Raw genomic sequence first — 21,501 nt, forward strand, 5'->3', positions numbered from 1 at the left:
CTGGCGGAGCCAATATGGCGTCGCTTGTGGGCCGGCGCTGCTGTCCCCAAACCCGCTGCAACCTCAATGAAGGAAGCAGCAATGTCTGCCCGACTGCAACTATATTCCTCTACTGCGGAACCCAGCGTGGCCACCCCTCTTCCTTCGAGCGCTTACTCCTCTGAAGAGCGCCGCTACCTACATGCAGACTCCCCAAAAAAGAATGAAAAGAAGAAATGTATATAAATGAAATGGAAAAGTGTTCCTCTGGTATGAACAGCGACGGTGGTAGCTGGGCTCCAAAGTATAGCCCCTACTGTTCCTCTGAGCACCCGTTCCCCTAAAGACTGTCGTTAGTATAAGAATTCCACAAAACTCAAACAGAAATAAAATGTGAGTAAGTCAAGACAATCTACAGCAGTCTGCAAGGGACCATGCACTTCCTCAGCCGTAGGTACTTATGAAAAATGTGTCCCGAATTAGAGATTTTTCTACACTTGTTAACATTGATCATTTCACAAATGGGTTTTTTGGTAGGGGGACCCAGCATTTCATCCTGGATAGAGGGTCATCAACACATGTGGATGTCTCTTCGAGTGTTCTCTAAGGAAGTGTGTTGGGACCTTTGCTGTTCGTGTAGTATATTAATGAAACTGCAGACGACTTTAATAGTAACCTCAGATTTTTCGCAGAGAATGCGGTTTTCCGCAAAGAGTTACTGTCTGGAATAAACTGCTTAAATATTGAATCAGATTCTGATAGCCTTTAAATGTAGTTCGGAGATTGCCAACTTGCTTTAAATGTTAAAAAAAGTAAAAGAAATTTGCGGTCCACAAAACGATAACGGTAGTATGCTATGGATAGAGTATCAACGAGTCACAGTTCGAATCGGTCAATTCATACAAATACCTGGATGTAATACTGCGTAGGGATATGAAACGGAACGATAATATAGACATAGTTGTGGGTAACGCAGGTGACACTCTTCGGCTTATTTATAGAATGTTAGGGAAGTTAAATCAGTTTGCAAAGTAGATTGCTTACAACTCATCCTTGCTACCAGTCCTAGATACTGCTCAAGATGATGGGCCCTTACCAAATAGGATTAACAGGGCACGTTGAATGTATAAAGAGTACAACACGAATGGATGAAGATTTGTCTGACCGAGAGTGTTTCAAAGATGCTGAAGAAACTGAAGTGGCGGACACTTGAAGATACATTCAGACTATCCTGAGAAATCCTACTTTCAAAGTTTGAAGAACCGGCTTTAAATGATAATTGTATGATATACTACAAATCTCTATGTGTCACTCCCTTAGGAACTGTGAGGATAAGATGAAAGTGATTACAGTGTGCTCAGACACATCTAACAGTCATTCTTTCCACCCTTCAAACGTGAATGAAACGGGAGAAGCATTAACAACTGGTAAAATGAGAAGTATCCATCACCATGAACTTCACAGTGGCTTGCAGGGCTTGGATGTGGATAATTTGACCAGTGTGACATTCTTCTCTTATTAGAAGGAGTGAATAAACTGTGCGGTGCGCTTAGTATGTATTATACAGCCTGTTTAGTAATTCATATTACACATTTCTTGTGGCTGTAGAGGGTGGTTAGTAGATTACGTTTTACACAGGATCGCATGTCCGGAAACGTCATCCAACGACTATACAGAACGTCGTGAAAGTTACAGGTGCCGGCGCCAGTAAATATGTGTTTATACTGTGTGATAACGTGATCAAGTTACAAAAATACAAGGATGATGGAGGAGGATCAATTGGAGGTGGGGTTCAGTGTATCGGAAACGAACAATTCGAAATTTATAAGCGAAAACTGTTCTGATACCTCTGACAGCGGAACATATGTACCAGTGCCGTTGTTGCCAAGGTTATAGGGTAGGCAACTTTCAGAGATGGTGGTATGGATCAAAACAAGAAATATTTCCAGTAAACATGGGCCCTAAAATGCATACCTGAGGATCTACAAGCACTTGTTCCTCTATTGAACAAATACTCATAGCTCTTAAGGGATGCATTTTAGTGCCCATCTTTACTAGACCGTTTTTCTTGGTTTGGTCCATACCACCATCGCTGAAAGTTGCCTGCCCTGCAATCGTAGCAACAGTAGTACTGGTACACGTAATGTATACCACCGCGAGGTATCAGAACGGTTTTCGCATGTGACTTTCTATTCGTTCTTTTCCGGTACAGGGAACACTACCTCAAAGTGATACTTTTATCAATCTGCTGTATCCTTGAAAGTTTATAACTTCATCACGGAATTTAGAGGCGCCGTCACCTATAACTTTGACAATCTGTAGCGTCATTCGATAAGATTTCTGAAAATGGGTTTCCATATAAAACTTGATGTAGTAAGTCCCCTCTGCAACCTCTGCGAGTGCATAACATTAACTGTGAAACATCAAGCGTATTAGTTCTAAGTAGTAAAGTGTAAGTTTACTACACTAGTGGCCATTAAAATTGCTACACCACGAAGATGACCTGCTACAGACACGAAATTTAACCGACAGGAAGAAGATGCTGTGATATGAAAATGATTAGCTTTTCAGAGCATTCACACAAGGTTGGCGCCGGCGGCGACACCTACAACGTTCTGACATGAGGAAAGTTTCCAACCGATTTCCCATACACAAACAGCAGTTGACCGGCGTTGCCTGGTGACATTTTCTTGTGATGCTTCGTTTAAGGAGGAGAAATGCGTACCATCACGTTTCCGACTTTGATAAAGGTCGGGTTGTAGCCTATCGCGATTGCGGTTTATCGTATCGCGACATTGCGGCTCGCGTTGGTCGAGATCCAATGACTATTAACAGAATGTGGAATCGGTTGGTCCAGGAGGGTAATACGGAATGCCGTGCTGGATCCCAAAGGCTTCGTATCACTAGCAGTCGAACTGACAGTCATCTTATCCGCATGGCTATAACGGACCGTGCAGCCACGTCTCGATCCCTGAGTCAACAAATGGGGACGTTTTCAAGACAACAGCCATCTGCACGAACAGTTCGACGACTTTTGAAACAGCATGGACTATCAGCTCGGAGTCCATGGCTGCGGTTACCCTTGACGGCGCATCACAGACAAGAGCGCCTGCGATGCTGTACTCAACGACGAACCTGGGTGCACGAATGGCAAAACGTCGTTTTTTCGGATGAATCCATATTCTGTTTACAGCATCATGATGGCCAAATCCGTGTTTGGCGACATCGCGGTGAACGCACATTGGAAGCGTGTATTTGTCATCGCCATACTGACGTATCACTCGGCGTGATGGTGTGGGGTGCTATTAGTTACACGTCTCGGTCACCTCTTGTTCGTACTGACGGCACTTTGAACAGTGGACGTTACATTTCAGATGTATTACGACCTGTGGCTGTGCCCTTCATTCTATCCCTGCAAAACCCTGCATTTCAGCAGGATAATGCATGACCGCATGTTGCAGGACCTGTACGGGCCTTTCTGGATACAGAAAATGTTCGACTGCTGCCCTGTCCAGCACATTCCCCATATCTCTCACCAACTGAAAACGTCTGGTTAATGGTGGCCAAGCAACTGGCTTGCCACAATACGCCCTTCACTACTCTTGATGAAGTGTGGTATCGTGTTGAAGCTGTATGGGCAGCTATACCTGTACACGCCATCCAAGCTCTGTTTGACTCAATTCCCAGGCTTAGCAAGGCTGTTATTACCGCCAGAGGTGGTTGTTCTGGGTACTGATTTAACAGGATCTATGCACCCGAATTGCGTGAAAATGTAATCACATGTCAGTTCTAGTACATTATATTTGCCCAATGAATACCCGTTTATCATCTGCATTTCTTCTTGGTGTAGCAACTTTAATGGCCAATAGTGTAGAATTGGAGACACTGCCTAATTTCAGATGAGATTGACTGATAGAAGAAGGTTTGTAAGATCTGGCACAAAGAACTGCCAGTTCGTTAAGCTGGTAAACATCAACACTGTCCAAGGTAGTCACATAATGCACAGTGAATGTCACCTGGGAAATAAGGCTTCAAAACTCTCACAGTAGCAGAGAGAGGAGTTACTTCAACTCGCAGGGGACGAGAGGTACCTCCCTGGGACACCACTTCAGTCTTGGGTAAATGCTGCATGTACGAAATGTAGACGGTGTTGTTTGCTGGTGCCGTAAATAGTTTCCTACATCGGTCTATTCTCTTCTGTTTCTTAGCCTCTGAGTCGTATATGTCTTTAGCATCTTTCTCCAAGGAGCTCGTGGTTTCTAAAAGGTCGTTAGCTCTCATTAGAAGCCTTATTTGAGGTTCATAAAAATACCGTCTTTTAATTCCTCGTGTATCAGTGAAGGATATATCGGGATGATGTAGTTGAAATAAGCACTAGTTTTATCCAGTCTTCACAAAGATCTTGTTCAGAAGTAACTATATATGCATATAAGAGAATCATACAGCCAACCATTTGCACGCAAAAAGTTTATTGAAACAGTTAACTAGGCTTTGAGAGATATGCACCTATCTTCCTTAGAAGAGGAAATAATATGTATAATAGCATGTAATACAACCAGTATATGGAAGTCAAATGTGCACCAAAACGAATCTACAAAATTTACATATTGGGGGAGAAAAGAAATGGAACCATTAGTCTTAGTCAACAGTAAAATTGTCCTTATAAATGCTATGGAAAACAATAAGCCTTAGTCAACAGTAAAATGATCCATGTAAAGTCTAATGCACACGTGTATCACTCACACAAAGAGACAACTAACAGGGCAAAGGTGTCAACCCCAAAAGACACATGACATGTTAATAAAATTCCCATAAATTAACATTACAGGAACAGTAATATACCAAAAATGATAAAAATTGCATATGAAACTACACAAATGGAGAAGAAAGCTAAGACGCACGTTGAAGTAAGATAATGACATACTGCGTCTTTAAGAAAAGTAACCTCTCGAAACAGCTCCTATGTCAATTTAAGAACGGACCGAAAGACATAAAAAGTTTCTAAGATGTATCTGATCATTAAGAGTAAGGTCCCCATAACTGAAATTATATGAGATTCTCAGCCTCAGTAGATCCATGAACGTTACCCCTTCCTTTACGCATAAATGTTCTTTGAATTTTTTGAAACTTTTGATCTTGTTTCTATTGAATGACAGCAGTCCTGTTAAATTCTTTTTATGTAATAAAACAGTCCAAACCACTTAAAGATGTTTATTTATTTAGTGGTGACCAGTTTCGACCATTATTCTGGTCATCATCAGACCGCTTACTCAATGGCAGTCTGCTGAAGCCGGCGAGGAGCAGGCTCTTATAACCACAGTGGTTATAAGCCTCCTACAGTGGCGTCTGCTCCTCGCTAGCTTCAGCAGACTGCCATGGATTTAACGGTTTGATGACCAAAATAATGGTCGAAACTGGTCACCAGTAAATAAATAAATATCTTTACGTGGCTGCGACTGTTTTACTATGTAAAAAATGTTCTTTGACTCTAACTTTGTCTGTTCTTCCTGTCTGCCCTACACGAAACAACCATTACACCTTATTTTATAGACACCAGAGTGATAAAATAGTTCGTCATTAGGCTTTAAGGCGTGAATTAAATTTCATTACACTCTAAGGTGTGAATTAAATTTTTTCCAAGACATTTGTTAGTTGGAAACTATACTATATAGCCATATTTATTTGTAAGAATGAGATTCATCTTACATGAAATATTATCTGGAAATGGCATGGAAAAGAAATTCGCCTCCGCTTTATCATCTGTTTCCAGTTTGTAGTCTCCTAGAGTGGAACATTTTTTAGCGGTTTTATTATCCAAAACTCGGCATGCAACTGGATGGCTGTATGATTCCCATTGTTCATTCAATTCTGCAGTTGTTGAGTGCTGCCATGTTCAAGACTTTAAAGTAAGTAGATAAGCTGTAAGAGCAATAATTTATTCTCAACAACAGGAGGGTCATGTTTAATATTCTTGACGCCAGTTTCAGTTCATCCCTGATAAGCCATTTGCTTTTTAACCAGAGACACATGCAATATTGTTATGAGGAGCAATCAAGTTATAGCATGTCTCACTTTTTTCTCAGAGCTAAATGGATGAAATATTCTGCAGCTAAACCGACTTTTAAGAAAGCAGATAAGGAAACACCCTCAAACTTCCATCCTGTTCAACTTTCAACAGTATTCTCTAAAATTTTGGAAAAGGTAATATGTAATCTCCTTCCTAACTGTCTGACAGCAAATAATATATTGTCAAAGTCACAGATCAGAACTCTCAGTGGTTCTGATACTGAATAGGGTATCGACACATACAGTGCGAATGTATGTAGACAATGAATTACAGGCTTCTGAAATGTTTTTTCCCTGTCAAAGGCATTTGATTGTGTAAATGACAAAAGCCTTTCAAGTAAATTAGAGTATTACAGTGTAGCAGGAAATGCTGCAAAACTGCTGAAATCCTATATCTCTGACACAAAGAAATGAAGCCTTAAGGAAGGAGAAATGTATTAAGTTACTGGCCGTCGTCGAACTGGGAAATAATTACATGTGATGTCCCACAAGGTTCCATGTAGGGGTCAATACTCTTGTGTATATCAATTAAGTTTCATTTGTAACAATATCATATGCCAAATTCATATTATTTGCAGATGACAACACAGTATAATAAATAGAAAATCAAGCTTATTATAAATATCGGTCAACGAATTTTTCGTGGAGATTAATATATGGTTTCTAGTCAATTCTTTGTCACTAAACTTTGAAAAAATACATTACATGTAGATCTGAGCCTGTAGGCTGTGCCCCGCCAGCATATATCTAAAATATTACGACAAACAGATAAAAGAAATTGACAGTGGTAAATTTTTGGCATTACAACTTGTTAATAAATTCGCATGGGAAGAGCTCACCACAGAACTGCTGAAGCGCCTACACAAATCTCTTTCTGCAATGTGAATGTAGTCAGAGAAAAGTGCAATAAAAATAAAAAATCCGGAATACTAAGGCTTTCTTTCATTCCATAATATCATACAAAATTATATTTCGGGGTAACTCATGAAACCAAGCTAATGTTTCCCGTGTTTAAAAATGTGAGTAAGAAGAACTAAGGATATTAATGACTGCTTCCAAATACATATATTCGTGAAAGAAATTTGTCATTGAAATGTATATCTTTTTGAAACCAATAGTTCAGTTCAGGAATTCAATACTAAAAATAAGAACAATCTTCACAAACATTTAACATTTCTTATTTTGGTCTAAAATGGATTTGTTATCTAGGGATAAACATTTCCAATAAGTTGCCAACAACCATAAGAAGTTTAACTGCTAACGTAGTTCAGTTTAAGTGGGGCTTAACCGATTTATTGGTGGAAAATCCTTCTACTCAACTGGTGAATTTCTTAGTAGAACCAATTGATGTGTACGGTTTACTAATGCTATATAATAATGCGAGTATTAGTACAGTCGGTCTTCTGTACAAATTCCGTTTAGTTATGCGATCATTTGAAATAAGTGTTGTAAAATGATTTTGCTATTTCATGAGTAATGGCTACTATAGCTTAAGAATTATCAAATACATCTGAGTGTACTGAACATTTACATGTATTATGACCTATTATTTCTGCCTTTTTATGATAATATGTTTAAGGTTATTTTTTAATTATTCACTATCCTTGACGACCATTTCACTAAGGATCTGTTGAAGGTACATTAGCATATTTTTTCTTTCTTAACGTTGATTACGTTTTGTTGTTTTCCTAACACGTTTTTCTTCCTGAAGCATGCCGTCACTATGGATCTACCATACAAGAAGTACATCTAAGCGAACCTAATCTTTCTTGGACTGAATCGTTGGAATATTCATTACTAATTCACATTTCTTAGTCGTAAAATAATGCCCTTTGATTTTCCTAAACTATCTGGAGTAGCTCGTCGGCCATTATGTCTTATAGGTCGGTAGAAATGGCAGTATCATTTTTTTCTCTATAAGTCTTACATGCTTCTAATTTTTTGTATTCTGGTGCTGTTACTGAATTAGGATTAGGTGTGATTGTGCGATCCACGCTTGTACTGTGAAACACAAATATGAATATCTTTTTACCGCACCAGAACACAGATTACTGTACTTACGGATAATTTTCCCCAGTTGTTAATCTGAGCATGTGATAACAAAATTTGCGTCAGTGGCTAGAGGGGTTTCACAGTTTAGCCTAACGAAGGAACAAAAAGAAAAAAATACTATATTCTAAGCACACATTTTCTCCTTTCGAACTAAAGTTTTGACCCCCAAGCTCTAATATCCATTGAGAACTATAATACTGACTCACCTCCAGTTATTTAAGGAAACGAATTTCCGCGTATAAAACAGCTTCAGACGAATGATTACTATGCAATTAATTTAATATATTAAACGTTTGACTTTAGGCTTGTCAGTCCATTATGGCTGAAGATGCATATCTCTAATTAGGAGATCTCTCTTGATTTTAGTATATGTGGAGTAACATGCTTTAAAAGGAAACCTCACAAAATAACGACTATAAAAAAATTCTGAGTTCGAGAAGGCGAATGGCAGGTAGGCTATGTCTGCATGGATAAATTTCCCCGTCGGAAAATCTACGACGTTAAGTCCTAGGGGAAGTACACAAGATCTGAACACTACGTCCTTAAGATTAAATTAAATTACCCCTGTAGTAAAGAAGAAACCTCCAGATAAAGACAGGAGAAAATTTCTCAAACTAAATTAATAGGAAATATGGAGTACTAAAGAAGATGTGTGGAAAAGTCTATCAATATCAAATCACTACCGCAAGTGAACGTCAAGTTAGAGTCAATAGCAGTAAAAGCAGAATAAAACATGGTTGGTGAAATGAAAAATGAGACCAGGCCTGGAGAGAAGGCACCAACGTCTGACAAACCATTAAGCCAAAAAGTTAGAAGAATCGAATACAGAACTAATAAAACGAAGGAAGTACACCGATAAAATCATCAGACAAACGAAACGTAAAAGTCTCAAAAACGTCATATAAATCAAGGAAGCATATTTCAAGAAAAAGCAATAGCGAGATTATTACAAAATTATCGGCAGATATTTTAAAAGTATATGGACCCACAACATTAATGCTGAGATACAAATCAGAAAAGTTAACACAGAGAATCCAGGAAAACGCAGAGATCCACGAAGATGTATTTAACTCTTAAATTGCGATAACCCACTGGAAACAATTTACGTAAATATGGGAACATCTACTTTAAGCATCAATAATCCAATAGCTCCACCAACCCTCAAAGAAGTACAACTGTGAATCAGAGAACTAAATAAATGCAAGCCATACGGCGAAGATCTAATCTGTGCACGTATATGGAGATCCAACACCATAAACCTGTAACTCTTCCGGAAGCCAGTTATGCAAGCATATCGTATGTCAAAAATTAATGAGAGGAACCGATCAGCTCCTCCAAAATGAAAGGAGAACCATCAGTATTTGCATAAATAATACCAGATAGAAGGAGTCTGGGAAAACAGTACAGTGAAGAAAAGAAGACTCTCTTGTTACACATCTTGCAACTGCTAGGAAACAGGATTTTACAACAACTAGAGACAACTAGAGATAGGACAATGAATCCAAGAAATTCAGCAATATATTGAAACCATTGGACTACAGATAACAGGTGCGGAGAACAAAGATAAAATTAACACATTTCCCAAGAACCACACATTTTCATGAGAAATGACAAGTAGAATGGCTATGGAGATCTGAGACTAATTCTGAAAAATATGATCAGTTAGAACGAAACGATATTGCGCAGCCCGCAAGTGCCGAAGACTACACCCTCTTTGAAAATTGAACGTGAAACGAATAAGGCGTTGCATTACGACCAATAAAGTTACTACTCTGCTACTAATACTAGTGTAGTGTTTAACGTCCCGTCGACAACGAGATCATTAGAGACGGAGCGCAAGCTCGGGTTAGGGAAGGATTGGGAAGGAAATCGGCCGTGCCCTTTCAAAGGAACCATCCCGGCATTTGCCTGAAACGATTTAGGGAAATCACGGAAAATCTAAATCAGGATGGCTGGAGACGGGATTGAACCGTCGTCCTCCCGAATGCGAGTCCAGTGTGCTAACCACTACTAATACTAATACTACTAATGATAATATGCTCAATCCTCTTCATATTCAGTTTCTGCATCGCTTTCCTTTATTTCCACATAACCAGATTTTAGCTAGGTGCTCGTCTTCAGATCCATGGCAAAAAATTTAAATTACTATTGGTACAAATTAAAAGGGTTTGCTGGAAAGTAATGCCTCTGTATTTTTTAAGTAAAAATTCTTAAAACTTCTTAAGTAGAACATATGGTATTAACATTCTACATCTTGAAGGTATTGAATAAAAGGAACGTTGATAAAATTTTACATCTTTATTTCTGATGTCAGCAAATTTATTTCTCAAAATAGTCACCCTGGCGACGAACACAATTCTCCCAATGAGAGATCAGTTTGATCAATTGTTTTGTTGATTGAGTCAGAACTCACGTCCCCTTGTACCGTTTCATCGCTATCAGACCGAAGGCATCGAAGGTGTTGCTTAAATTTTGGAAACGTATAAAAGTCGAATGGGGCCAGGTCGGAACTGTTTGGAGGATGATCGATGACAGTGAATCCAAGGCGTCGGATTGTTGCAGATGTCGCGGCACTCGTGTGTGACGTGGACATTGTCATGCTGAAGGGGACGGAACTCCATGAATGGACGAACTCTTCGAATTAGAAACACGATTACAGCAAGCTGTTTCTCACGCACTGACGTGTTACGTTACATATCTCCATGTTACTCGCTACAATGTGGAGCTCTGTAACGACATAGTGCTGCAAATATGTAGAAATGAAGAATAATAATGTAAAATGTTAATAAAATTCGTTTTACATAACGAGACGGACCATCAAACAATTTAAAATCAGAATGTGTGAAACAGTCTATATTAAAACTGAGTGAAAGTCCAAACCCGCAATAGCTGTTTATTGTGCTTACAGTGTACGACGTCCGGTCTCTTAACCAGGAGGTAGATCTTCAGGTCATGTAAAACTGAAACTACCGTTTGCCACGAGTTCCAAGACACTAGCGTGCGTAACACCTTGGACGAAAAGGCAGATGGGCTTCTGATCCGGACCATGCATCGTCACTAATACATCTTTAGAACATAGTCAAAAGACGAGCACGGACAGGATATTCGGATAGGATAAAACCATCGTCAAAATCTGGGGGAGAAAGAAAAAATTAAAAGACACACAATCCTTGGGTGTCGACAACATACTAAAATAAACTGGCATGCGTCAAATAGAATTAAACGTTACGGCGCTAGCCACACACTGAATCGTTCGAATAGGATGCCCATCAGCTGCTTCATCCAAGGTTACACCGAGGAGTAACATGTTTTTACGCATTACTTCACATTACGTCCTAGCAACATGTTATGTGAATGTTAGCCGCGCGGTCTAAGGCGTTGCAGTCATGGACTGTGCGGCTGGTCCCGGCGGAGGTTCGAGTCCTCCCTCAGTCATGGGTGTGTGTGTTTGTCCTTAGGATAATTTAGGTTAAGTAGTATGTAAGCTTAGGGACTGATAACCTTAGCAGTTAAGTCCCATAAGATTTCACGCGCATTTTTTTATGTGAATGTGCTGGAGGTTTTGAAATTTACGTCCACCAAGTTAAACATCGAGAAAGACTACTGAATGAGCAGAGGAACTTCATGCATTGTAACTATTGCGAAATTTTCGAAGTCACGCTATAACCATGCTTTGAGATGGTGTCGGGCTGTCTGCAAAACATCAGAGCCACTCCGACGTGAATACTTGAGGTTGAAAGATCAGATGCGATAGACGGATATTTTCAGCCGCTGCAAGTGCTGCGACGTACTTCATCAGGTGACATTACATTTTCAACATCTGTCATCCACTTCTGAAATACTTTCTGACATTTGCACCCCCATATATCTTACGTTAAGTTACTTGTCTCAGCGTGTTCAACATCCCTTACAAGGTTTTTAAACGTTAATAAGAATCACCATGTACAGTATATCTACTTCACGAAAGAAATATCATCCACTATCTCTTGGACCTAAAGGAACTAACGTCTTGTCATCATCACTATAGATACTAAACTAGCCGGCCGCTGTGGCCGAGCGGTTCTAGGCGCTTCAGTCCGGGGCCGCGCTGCTGCTGCGGTCGCAGGTTCGAATCCAGCCACGGGCATGGATATGTGTGCTCTCCTTAGGTTAGTAGGGTTTAAGTAGTTCTAAGTATAGTGGACTGATGAAAAAATGGCTCTGAGCACTGTGGGACTTAAAAGCTGAGGTCATCAGTCCCCTAGAACTTAGAACAACTTAAACCTAACTAACCTAAGGACATCACACACATCCATGCCCGAGGCAGGATTCGAACCTGCGACCGTAGCGGTCGCGTAGTTCCAGACTGAAGCGCCTAGAACCGCTCAGCCACACCTGGCGGCTGGACTGATGACCTCTGATGTTAAGTCCTATAGTGCTTAGAGCCATTTGAACCATTTGAACTACTAAACTCCTTCATCTGATCTTGATAAGACGAGTAGTGTTGTTTTGACACCTGCGACATAATACGTAAAGCAATTGCGGCAAGCTTTAGGATCCGCAAGTTGAGCAATAATATCGTAACCACCACTGAACAAAATGTAATCACTTTTGCCTTGATTTTAATCGACCGTTGCAATTAATTTTCACAATATACCAATTCGGCCGCAATACCGTTGCTCTCATCATAGGCCGTATTTATACAAATAGCTTTTCACATGTTACACGTTAATTTCTCGTCGTAATTGCCAAATTAACATAGAAGTTTACTGCAGATTGTAATAACAGATAAATCGATTGAACAGCGTTGTGTAGGACACGTGTATCGTTATTTAATGCAAAATAAAATGAAAAAGGCTTACACTGGACTCGCAGATCCCCAGTTAAAGGCGGAAAAAACAACAGTAATTTATTTAAAGCTTCAGTCTGCGTGTTTTTGAGTTGAATTAAATTTGTGGGCGGTTAATTACTTGCGAAAATTGGATGCACTAATATATACGATGCGGGGCCGAAGTATTTTCTCCTAAATAACGGTGGCTTTCCGCTATGCGTGAAATACCAAATCGGTACACCAATATCTGTTATTAATTTATCCTTCAGAATCTCGCCTTTCCAGTGGTGCAAGGATTCGTTAAATAATGTTGGATAGCTGACGTCTACCAGTCGACGGACTTGCTGGCTTTTCGTCTCCTTATCTGAATTCCTTTCACTCCTAAAAAGTTCTCCATTTTCATGAGCGTCTGTCACGTTGTATCGATCATCCATAAATTGTGATTAGCAAGTTTGAAGCTACATTGTTACGCATGTAAACAAAAAATACTTGAACCTGTTACGGCAGCGCTAACGTGCAACAGCGTGTCGTGTGAACCTTGGGTATTTGGTTCTACATCTATATCTTCACTCCGTAGGCTTCTGTACGGTACGTGGCGGAAGGTTCGTGGTGCACTAGACTAGTTCAGTAGTACCACCTCAGTATCATTGTCACATCTCTCCAAAGATGAGTCATACAGATCATAGGATCAGTGATGCCGACAACTGATGAAATCGTAGAAACTGAATGAATCTACTGGTCCCAGTGGTGTATATACCAGAAATTGTGCAGAATTCACCACTGGTTAGCTCCTCGTTAACCGTACCTGCCGTAGATACGTCGAACAAAAAACATTGTCGAGTAGATGGAAAAAAGAACAGATGACATCCATTTTCAAGAAGGATCGCAGCTGTGCTCCCGAAAACTACCGTCAAGTATCCTTGACATCCGTCTGTTGTAGAAAATTAGATCACATTCTGAACTCAATCATAAAGACGTACCTTGAATATAACGACCTTCTGCATTACAATCGGCATGGAGTCAACAATCATTAGTCATACTAATCCCAGCTCGGACTTCTCTCACATGACATCCTGAGAGATATGAAACAAGTCAACCAGACACATGCAGTATTTTTTGACTTCCGAAAAGCATTTAACTCAGGACCACACCATTCACATAATTCAGAGATCACATGGAGTAGCATACGAAATTTTCGGCACAGGATTTCTTCGTAAGAAGGACGCAGAATTTTATCTTGAATAAGATGTCATCGCCAGGCATTGCAATAACTTCAGGCCTGCCGCAGAAAGTGTGTTTACGTTGTATATTAAAGTGTGGCAGACACTATTAATAGTAACAAACGTTTTGAAGATGATGCAGTTGTTTATTAAAAAGTAAGAAAAACAGTGTACAAATATTTATTCACACCTATGTAGGCTTCCAAACTGCTTCAAATGTTGTCAATTTGGTTTAAATGTCCATAAATGTAAAATCTTTCATTTCACAAAACGGGATCAAGAGCTCCATAACTGCGACATCAATAAAATATGGAAAAAGAAGACATAGCAGCATATGTGAAAGCTGGACACAAAGAAACATTCAAACAAGTAGTTTTTGTGTAGATCAATACCTTGCACATTTCCTTGTGGATTGTTAGTGCAGAATACTTTCGTTGTAATTGTAATTACAGATCTCCTCTAGGAAACTTCCAGCTATTTATGAAAAAAATAGAGGCTTTATTGAGTACCGGTCACAGAAGAAGAAGAAAAAAGTAATAATCTGTAGTGATTTCAGTGTAGATTTCTTTAAATATTCGGAAAGGGAAAATGAACTCGCAGTTACAATCTGACTTCAACAGTGAGTTTTCTAGCTCGCGCACGGCTCATTCGTCAGATCCTGACTGTTAACATTTTTATACACAGTGGTCAAGCTGAAGCAACTAACGTGTAATCAACTGTTAATGGACCATGAGATCAGGATGTACACTTCATAAAGTAGTAAGGTTTATTAATGATATCCAGGAAACAATGTTTCCACTATACAGAAATTGGTGTAGGATAAGTAACATACAGAAAGGAATGCTAATGTGAAATTCAATGCTCTCCATAGTAAATATGTGCGATATTTGACAGTAACTTTCTTAAAAAATCTCTATAAAAGCTAGAACATCTGACGTTACTATTCTGAAAAAACGTAATATTTTAATAGAAGTCATTAAAATCAAAAGAATTACAAAGATTCTGAAATACAAAAGACCACATGTGTTGATGGAATTTCAAATACAACTACGGAAAGCTCTAACTTAGTTAATAATGTCTTTAGTAGTATAACTGATACCACAGAGAATTTTATTAAAAAGATTAAGAGATGCTATTTCACATCAATTCATAAAAAGTGACAGGAAATACTAAGATAATAACCATTTAGTTTCATTACTGACGTCATTTTCTAAAATATTCGAAAAGGAAGTGTACTCAAGAATAGCGTCAGAGTTAACTAGAAACTATTTACTTTCCATTTGCGTAGTTGCATGAACAGGACTGAAAAATAATTCATTATTGTTACTTGTTCTGTAAACTGACTCCTTCCACCTCAACTCGACAAAAAACTATTAAAATGGTCTATCAAACATGTAACCAAATAAGCAACAAGCTAACAAAGAATTGGAATCAGTCAGTCATAGAAATACCTGAGTGCAAGATTTGTAGGGACGTACAAGTACACTAACAACTAGTTTTTTTTACAGGTTCCCAGCTTTTAAATAAAAATTCTGACTTGGCAGAGAAAAGAGTTGCCCAGGAGAAATTATTGTAGGATACAGTTAAGACTCACTTTCTACTTATCAGAAATTTTTTGGTTATGTCTAAATGATCAAAATTTTGTCGCACAGGCTAAATCACAGGTAAAACAAGTGACTGACAACGACTCATTGTTAAGACACTGGGAAAATCAATATCTAAACTGGAGAACGTTGCTCACATGTTTAGGATCAGGAACGATTGACAGTGTAAACTGAACAAGTAGAAAGGAGTCTAAAAGGAACGTCACGTGTTTCTATGAGGGTAGTGCTTCACTGAGATGGTGAAACCTCAAGTGACAGGTGTGTGAAGACAGACGCAGCCTGTTCCTCGGTAGCCTAAATGTAAGTCTGGGGAAACAGTACTGAGTTAGAAATCTAGGAATATAGTGTGACCAACTACATGTCTCTCAAGTAGCTACCGTGGAGACGAGACTAATTATACCAAGAATAGTGACATTGAACCGATTAACCATCCTCCTCTTCGTACACGCATTCAATGAGAAGAAACTTTAATACGTGGTGCAGCTGGACGTATCTTCCTCCATGGACCTCACCGTAGTTTTCAGAATGTAGATACATCGTGCTTTCCTGCCTGTTTCATTCACAGTTTTCTCTAGGAAAGACTTTTTTGCGCCCCACCCCCCTTTGTAAATCCATTTTCTTTCCAACTATAACATTAAAATTTTATGAATTTCCTAAAACTTGAGACCGATGCTCTCCACAGTGGACAACGCAGTTCCAGTAGTCCCCTTCACTGAAGCTAGCTTCCGTGCGACCAAACATATCCTGAATATAATCCATAACTTTTTTTGAATTTTCTCTAGTTATTCTGTTAATCAAACATCGTAGGTGGTAACAGCTAACAATCTATCACACGTATACTTTTGAAGGATCCTATTTCGTAGCTAGTATACGTTTTCTTTCCCTCCTTCCTTAGTCATCTGAGTTCGCAATAGGTGTTGATGTGGTCGTTCTGTCTTAAATCCATTCGTGCAGGTACTGAAACGTATTAAAAAGTTTTGGAGGAAAAAAGAAACTGATTACCAGTGACGCAGACGAAAACTTTTTTTGTCCATTTGTTTATTCATTTTGATTCAGAGAAATTTTAGGTACACTAGTACATGTAACTGAGAACCTGGGACAGTTTAGAGAGCAGCTTTACAATTAACTTTGCAAGCTGCATATTTCTAAAATTACTGGCAACAGCAATAACAATTATTATTATTATTATTATTATTATTATTATTATTATTATTATCATTATTATTATTATTATTGTTTTGCGGTCAGTACTATAAACTATGTATTAAGCACTTTTCTCACTATATACAGTCTTGTGAAGTACTGCAGCAGTATCTACACAGCAACAGAAAATCAAGTCGGCATCGTAGAAAAATTTAAATAATGAAATGTTAATTGAACCGAGGAAAAACCAGTGAGAAGTAACGGATAATTAAAAAACCGATGGGAACTATACGTCGCCAGTTTGGGGAAAAGTTTCTCCATCCGTTTTAATACAGCTGTTTTGGATCAGACACATATTTTTTGGTGACAGACGTATTCCGAAAATGAAAAGTGAGATAGAGAAAGCTATACGCAAGAGTAATTCATCTTCCTGTTATGAAAATCGGACGCGTGAAAATCACCTTGCATATAAGGGCTCCCCAGCCTAACTGAACATAAGAAGACAAAATGCTACATATATAGATTACGCAAGCAGGCAAAGAGTACATCGAATTGTTTGAAGTTTTGGTGATTTATACTGTTTTGTGCTGTTTCGAACTGAATCAAGGTACTATAGATTTAGATGGAACAATGATTAGTTTGGTATTTAATGTTATGTGGAAATAGATCTTTCAACATTGCACACAGGCAAGAGAGAGACTTCGTACATGGTGAGAGTTTTTTGTTCGCAGTTTGGTGGTATAGAATAACTCCGAGATCTTAATCGGTTTTTGAGTTTTTTAGTAGTGTAATTGGCACGCAGAAGTGTTTGTGAACATATGTTTCACGATTATGTTTGCTGAACAACTTTCGGTCAAATGTAAGGATCACAAATTTTACATTTTCATTCGTCGCCTACGTTGAGAGCCCATAGTGAGGTACAATTTCATATTCTTGGAAAAAAATTTGACACATAAGACTGCAACTTTTATACAAGCAATACATCTTTAAGTGAGGTGTATTAGAATAGAAAGAGCTTCCAAGATATTTAAATGCACTTACTTGGCTAATGGTAGATTGTCCTATTTTAATATTGGACAGTTTGCGTCTTGTACTGATGACCATACTCTTTGTTTTTGCTGTGTTTATTTGCATCCCATATTGCACACAAGCTTAATTCAGATCTTTCAGCATGTTATTCACCATCTTGGAAGCAGCAGTAGAAAAGGCGCTGAAGGAGATGAAGACTAGGAAGGCATGTGCAACTGATGATTTGCCAGCAGAACTGTCGAAGAGTCTGGGAAACAAGGCAAGAAAAGAAATAGTCTACCTCTGTAACGAGATATATGATAAAGGGGAATGGCCGGAGGACTTCCTTGCAACAGTTGTGATACCAATGGAGAAAAAGAGAAACACTAAAAAATGTGAAGACCATCGGATCATCAGTCTAATTTCTCATGTAGCTGAAGTCTTGCTGAGAGTGTTGAAGAGAAGGCTATATGGCAAGCTGGATAGAGGGATTGCAGAAGAGAAGTTCGGATTTAGAAAAGGAAAAGGAAGAAGAGATGCTGTTGTCTTGTTAAGAACTATTGGGGAAAGATATATGGAAAAAGGTAGAGAAATTTTTGCTGTTTTTATAGATTTAGAAAAAGCTTTTGACAGAGTTCAGTGGAAAACGCTGATGGATATTTTGAAGAGGAAAGGAGTAGATTGGAAAGAGAGACGACTGATACAGAATCTACATTTACACCAGAAAGTAAGAAAAAATGAAATGGCAGAAGGAAGCAGCATTGGACGAGGTGTTAGACATGTTGCCTTTCCCCACTTATGACATGTATATTGGGAGTTTGTTATTTGTATTTCTGGAATTTATTCATATTTTCGATGTCTCAAACACTAAATGACAATTTAAAATTAATTATTATTCGCTCAGAGTCCTTGTTCAGAGTACCTGGAAGATATGCTTGTTTTGTCATCGCTACTTGGCAGCGAGAGCGCGGGAATTCTATCGTTAGAGCAGTGTGAATTGCTACGAAAATTACCAACGCACACAAACAATTTCTTGAACAACATTATTAGGCAGATCATCAACACACAGGGACGATTTTGTTTATTTAAAAAGATTAATAGTGCAGTTCAGGATTTAATCAGTTTTCACATGTTTAGAAAGATTATAAAATAGGGCAAAATTCATTTTACGTTCTCGCAGGCAGATATATTTCGTTTCTCTCGTAGTTGGCAATGCGCGGTCACCGAAAGCTAAACAAGAGCAAAAATGCCACTGACCAACGACGCCAATACGAGTTCAAAACTAAACGAAAATAATTATTAAAGGGAACTTTCACCGACACCCCACTAGCAAGCGGCCAATTAGCCTTACTTAACTGGTTCTAGAACATACACAATAAAATTAACATGCTCAGTACAGCGTGGCAATAAACAGTTGAAGCTAACACTTTGGTGATTAGATTTAGGGGTTGGCTACGTCCCTTCCATCAGTAACACTCTGTTCTGCAATGTAAGAAAGGACAAATAAGTGATCACACCAACTCCATAGGGATGGCCACAAGAGCAAAGGTTGAGCTTTAAAATTAACATCAAACCTTTACGCGGCTCACAAAGCAAAATTTACTGAATGTAAGATCATATATGCTCATCCACATGTCCCACCAAATGACCAATGCAATAAATGGTAAGCACTTAATTAGAAGGAAGGTTTACCTCAGGACCCTGAACCTTGGCAAACAAATCAAATGATTCAGATAGTATGATAATCATTAGCTGGTATCAGCTTCTCTCAGAGGTCCGCTCTGTTAATGGGAATTACCCAAGTTAGCCTACCTTGCAAGACACTAAGCTGGTATAACATGTCGTAGCTGCAATTAGAGCGGCCCAGCTACCCTGCTAAATGTAAGCAACTACATTAAAGCTTCTCACCGGTTATTAATGGAGAAGCCGGCCAGGGTGGCCGAGCAGTTCTAGGCGCTACAGTCTGGAACCGCGTTACCGCTACAGTCGCAGGTTCGAATCCAGCCTCGGGCATGGATGTGTGTGATGTCCTTAGGTTAATTAGGTTTAAGTAGTTCTAAGTCCTAGGGCACTGACGACCTCAGAAGTTAAGTCCCATAGTACCCAGAGCCATTTCAACCATTAATGGAGAGACGTAAATATGCAGTTGGCGGTCCCGTGGCGGCACGTAGAATTGAACTCTGGCACATACAGCGATTTGCATCATCAGTGAGGTCGCGGCGGGAAAGGCCCCTCTTCCCACCATACCACCAGCTACGGCGAAAAGCGGCCCACACGCCGGTCTCGAAAGCGCAGCCGCCAACCCCAGATCGCTATGTGTTCCGCCCACCCCGAAAGTGTTCCAGGTAGACTTCACCTGCCTCTTCTGCGGACTGTCTGCGAAAGAGCGAGCTCGCAGTGACCTCTTAGAAGCCGCGCGTGGACGCCCTCTAGTCAAAGATAAGCGCTCACGATAGGTCGATTCGCGACGGAGCTCAGAAAGGTAACGAATTGTTAAGAGATTTTCGTAGATCGACACTGGATAATTTGGATAGGGTGTGAGAACCACTGGTTTTAATCAATTTTTTAGCGTAATCATCACTTCTTCATCTCTTTAAACTGTGAGAGATGAGATTTCACTGTAAAAAATTGCAATGAATTTTTTTACTATCATGCATGTCAGTTTTTTAAACTATATCTGATGCAGTTATCATTACACGCGTTTGTAGTTGGTAACTCCCTCGTATATAGTACACCATGAATTGAGATAGCTTTACAAAATGACAGTTCTCTATTGTTTTTGTTACGTTAATGGCTTACATACAGTAGTAAAGTGTTAGTGCCAGCTGCTTCTCAATGATACAACTTCAACATCAGTTTTTTATGTTTTTGCGCCGAAGTGCCAAAGAAAATAATATAGGTATGCGTATTCAAACACATAGCTATGTAAACAGGTAGAATAAGGCGCTGCAGTCGTCAACGCCTTCATAAGACAAGTGTCTGGCGCAGTTGTTAGATCGGTTCCAGCTGTTACAATGGGATGTTGTCGTGATTTAAGTGAGGTTGAACGTGGTGCACGAGCGATGTGACAAAGCGTTTCCAAGGTAGCGATGAAATGTGGCTTTTTCCGTACGACCATTTCACGAGTGTACTGTGCATATCAGGAATCCGGAAATACATCAAATCTCCGACCTCGCTGCGGCCATAAAAAATCCTGCGAGAACGGGACCAACGACGACTGAAGAGAATCGTTCAACTTGACAGAGGTGCAACCCTTCCGAAAATTACTGCAGATTTCAAAGCTGGGCCATCAACAAATGTCACCGTGTGAACCATTCAAAGAAACACCATCGATATGGGATATCGGAGTCTAAAGCCCACTCATGTACCCTTGATGGCAGCACGACACAAACCTTTACGCCTCGCCTGGGCCCATCAGCTCCTACATTGGAGTGTTGATGACTGGAAACATGTTTCCTGGTCGGACGAGTCTCGTTTGAAATTGTATCGAGCGGATGGACGTGTACCGGTACGGAGACAATCTCATAAATCTATGGATCCTGCATGTCAACAGGAGACTGTTCAAGCTGGTGGACGATCTGTAATTGTGTGTGGTGTGTGTGGTTGGAGTGATATGGGA

This window comes from Schistocerca americana, chromosome 4 (genome assembly GCF_021461395.2).
Source record: "Schistocerca americana isolate TAMUIC-IGC-003095 chromosome 4, iqSchAmer2.1, whole genome shotgun sequence".
NCBI lineage: Eukaryota > Metazoa > Arthropoda > Insecta > Orthoptera > Acrididae > Schistocerca > Schistocerca americana.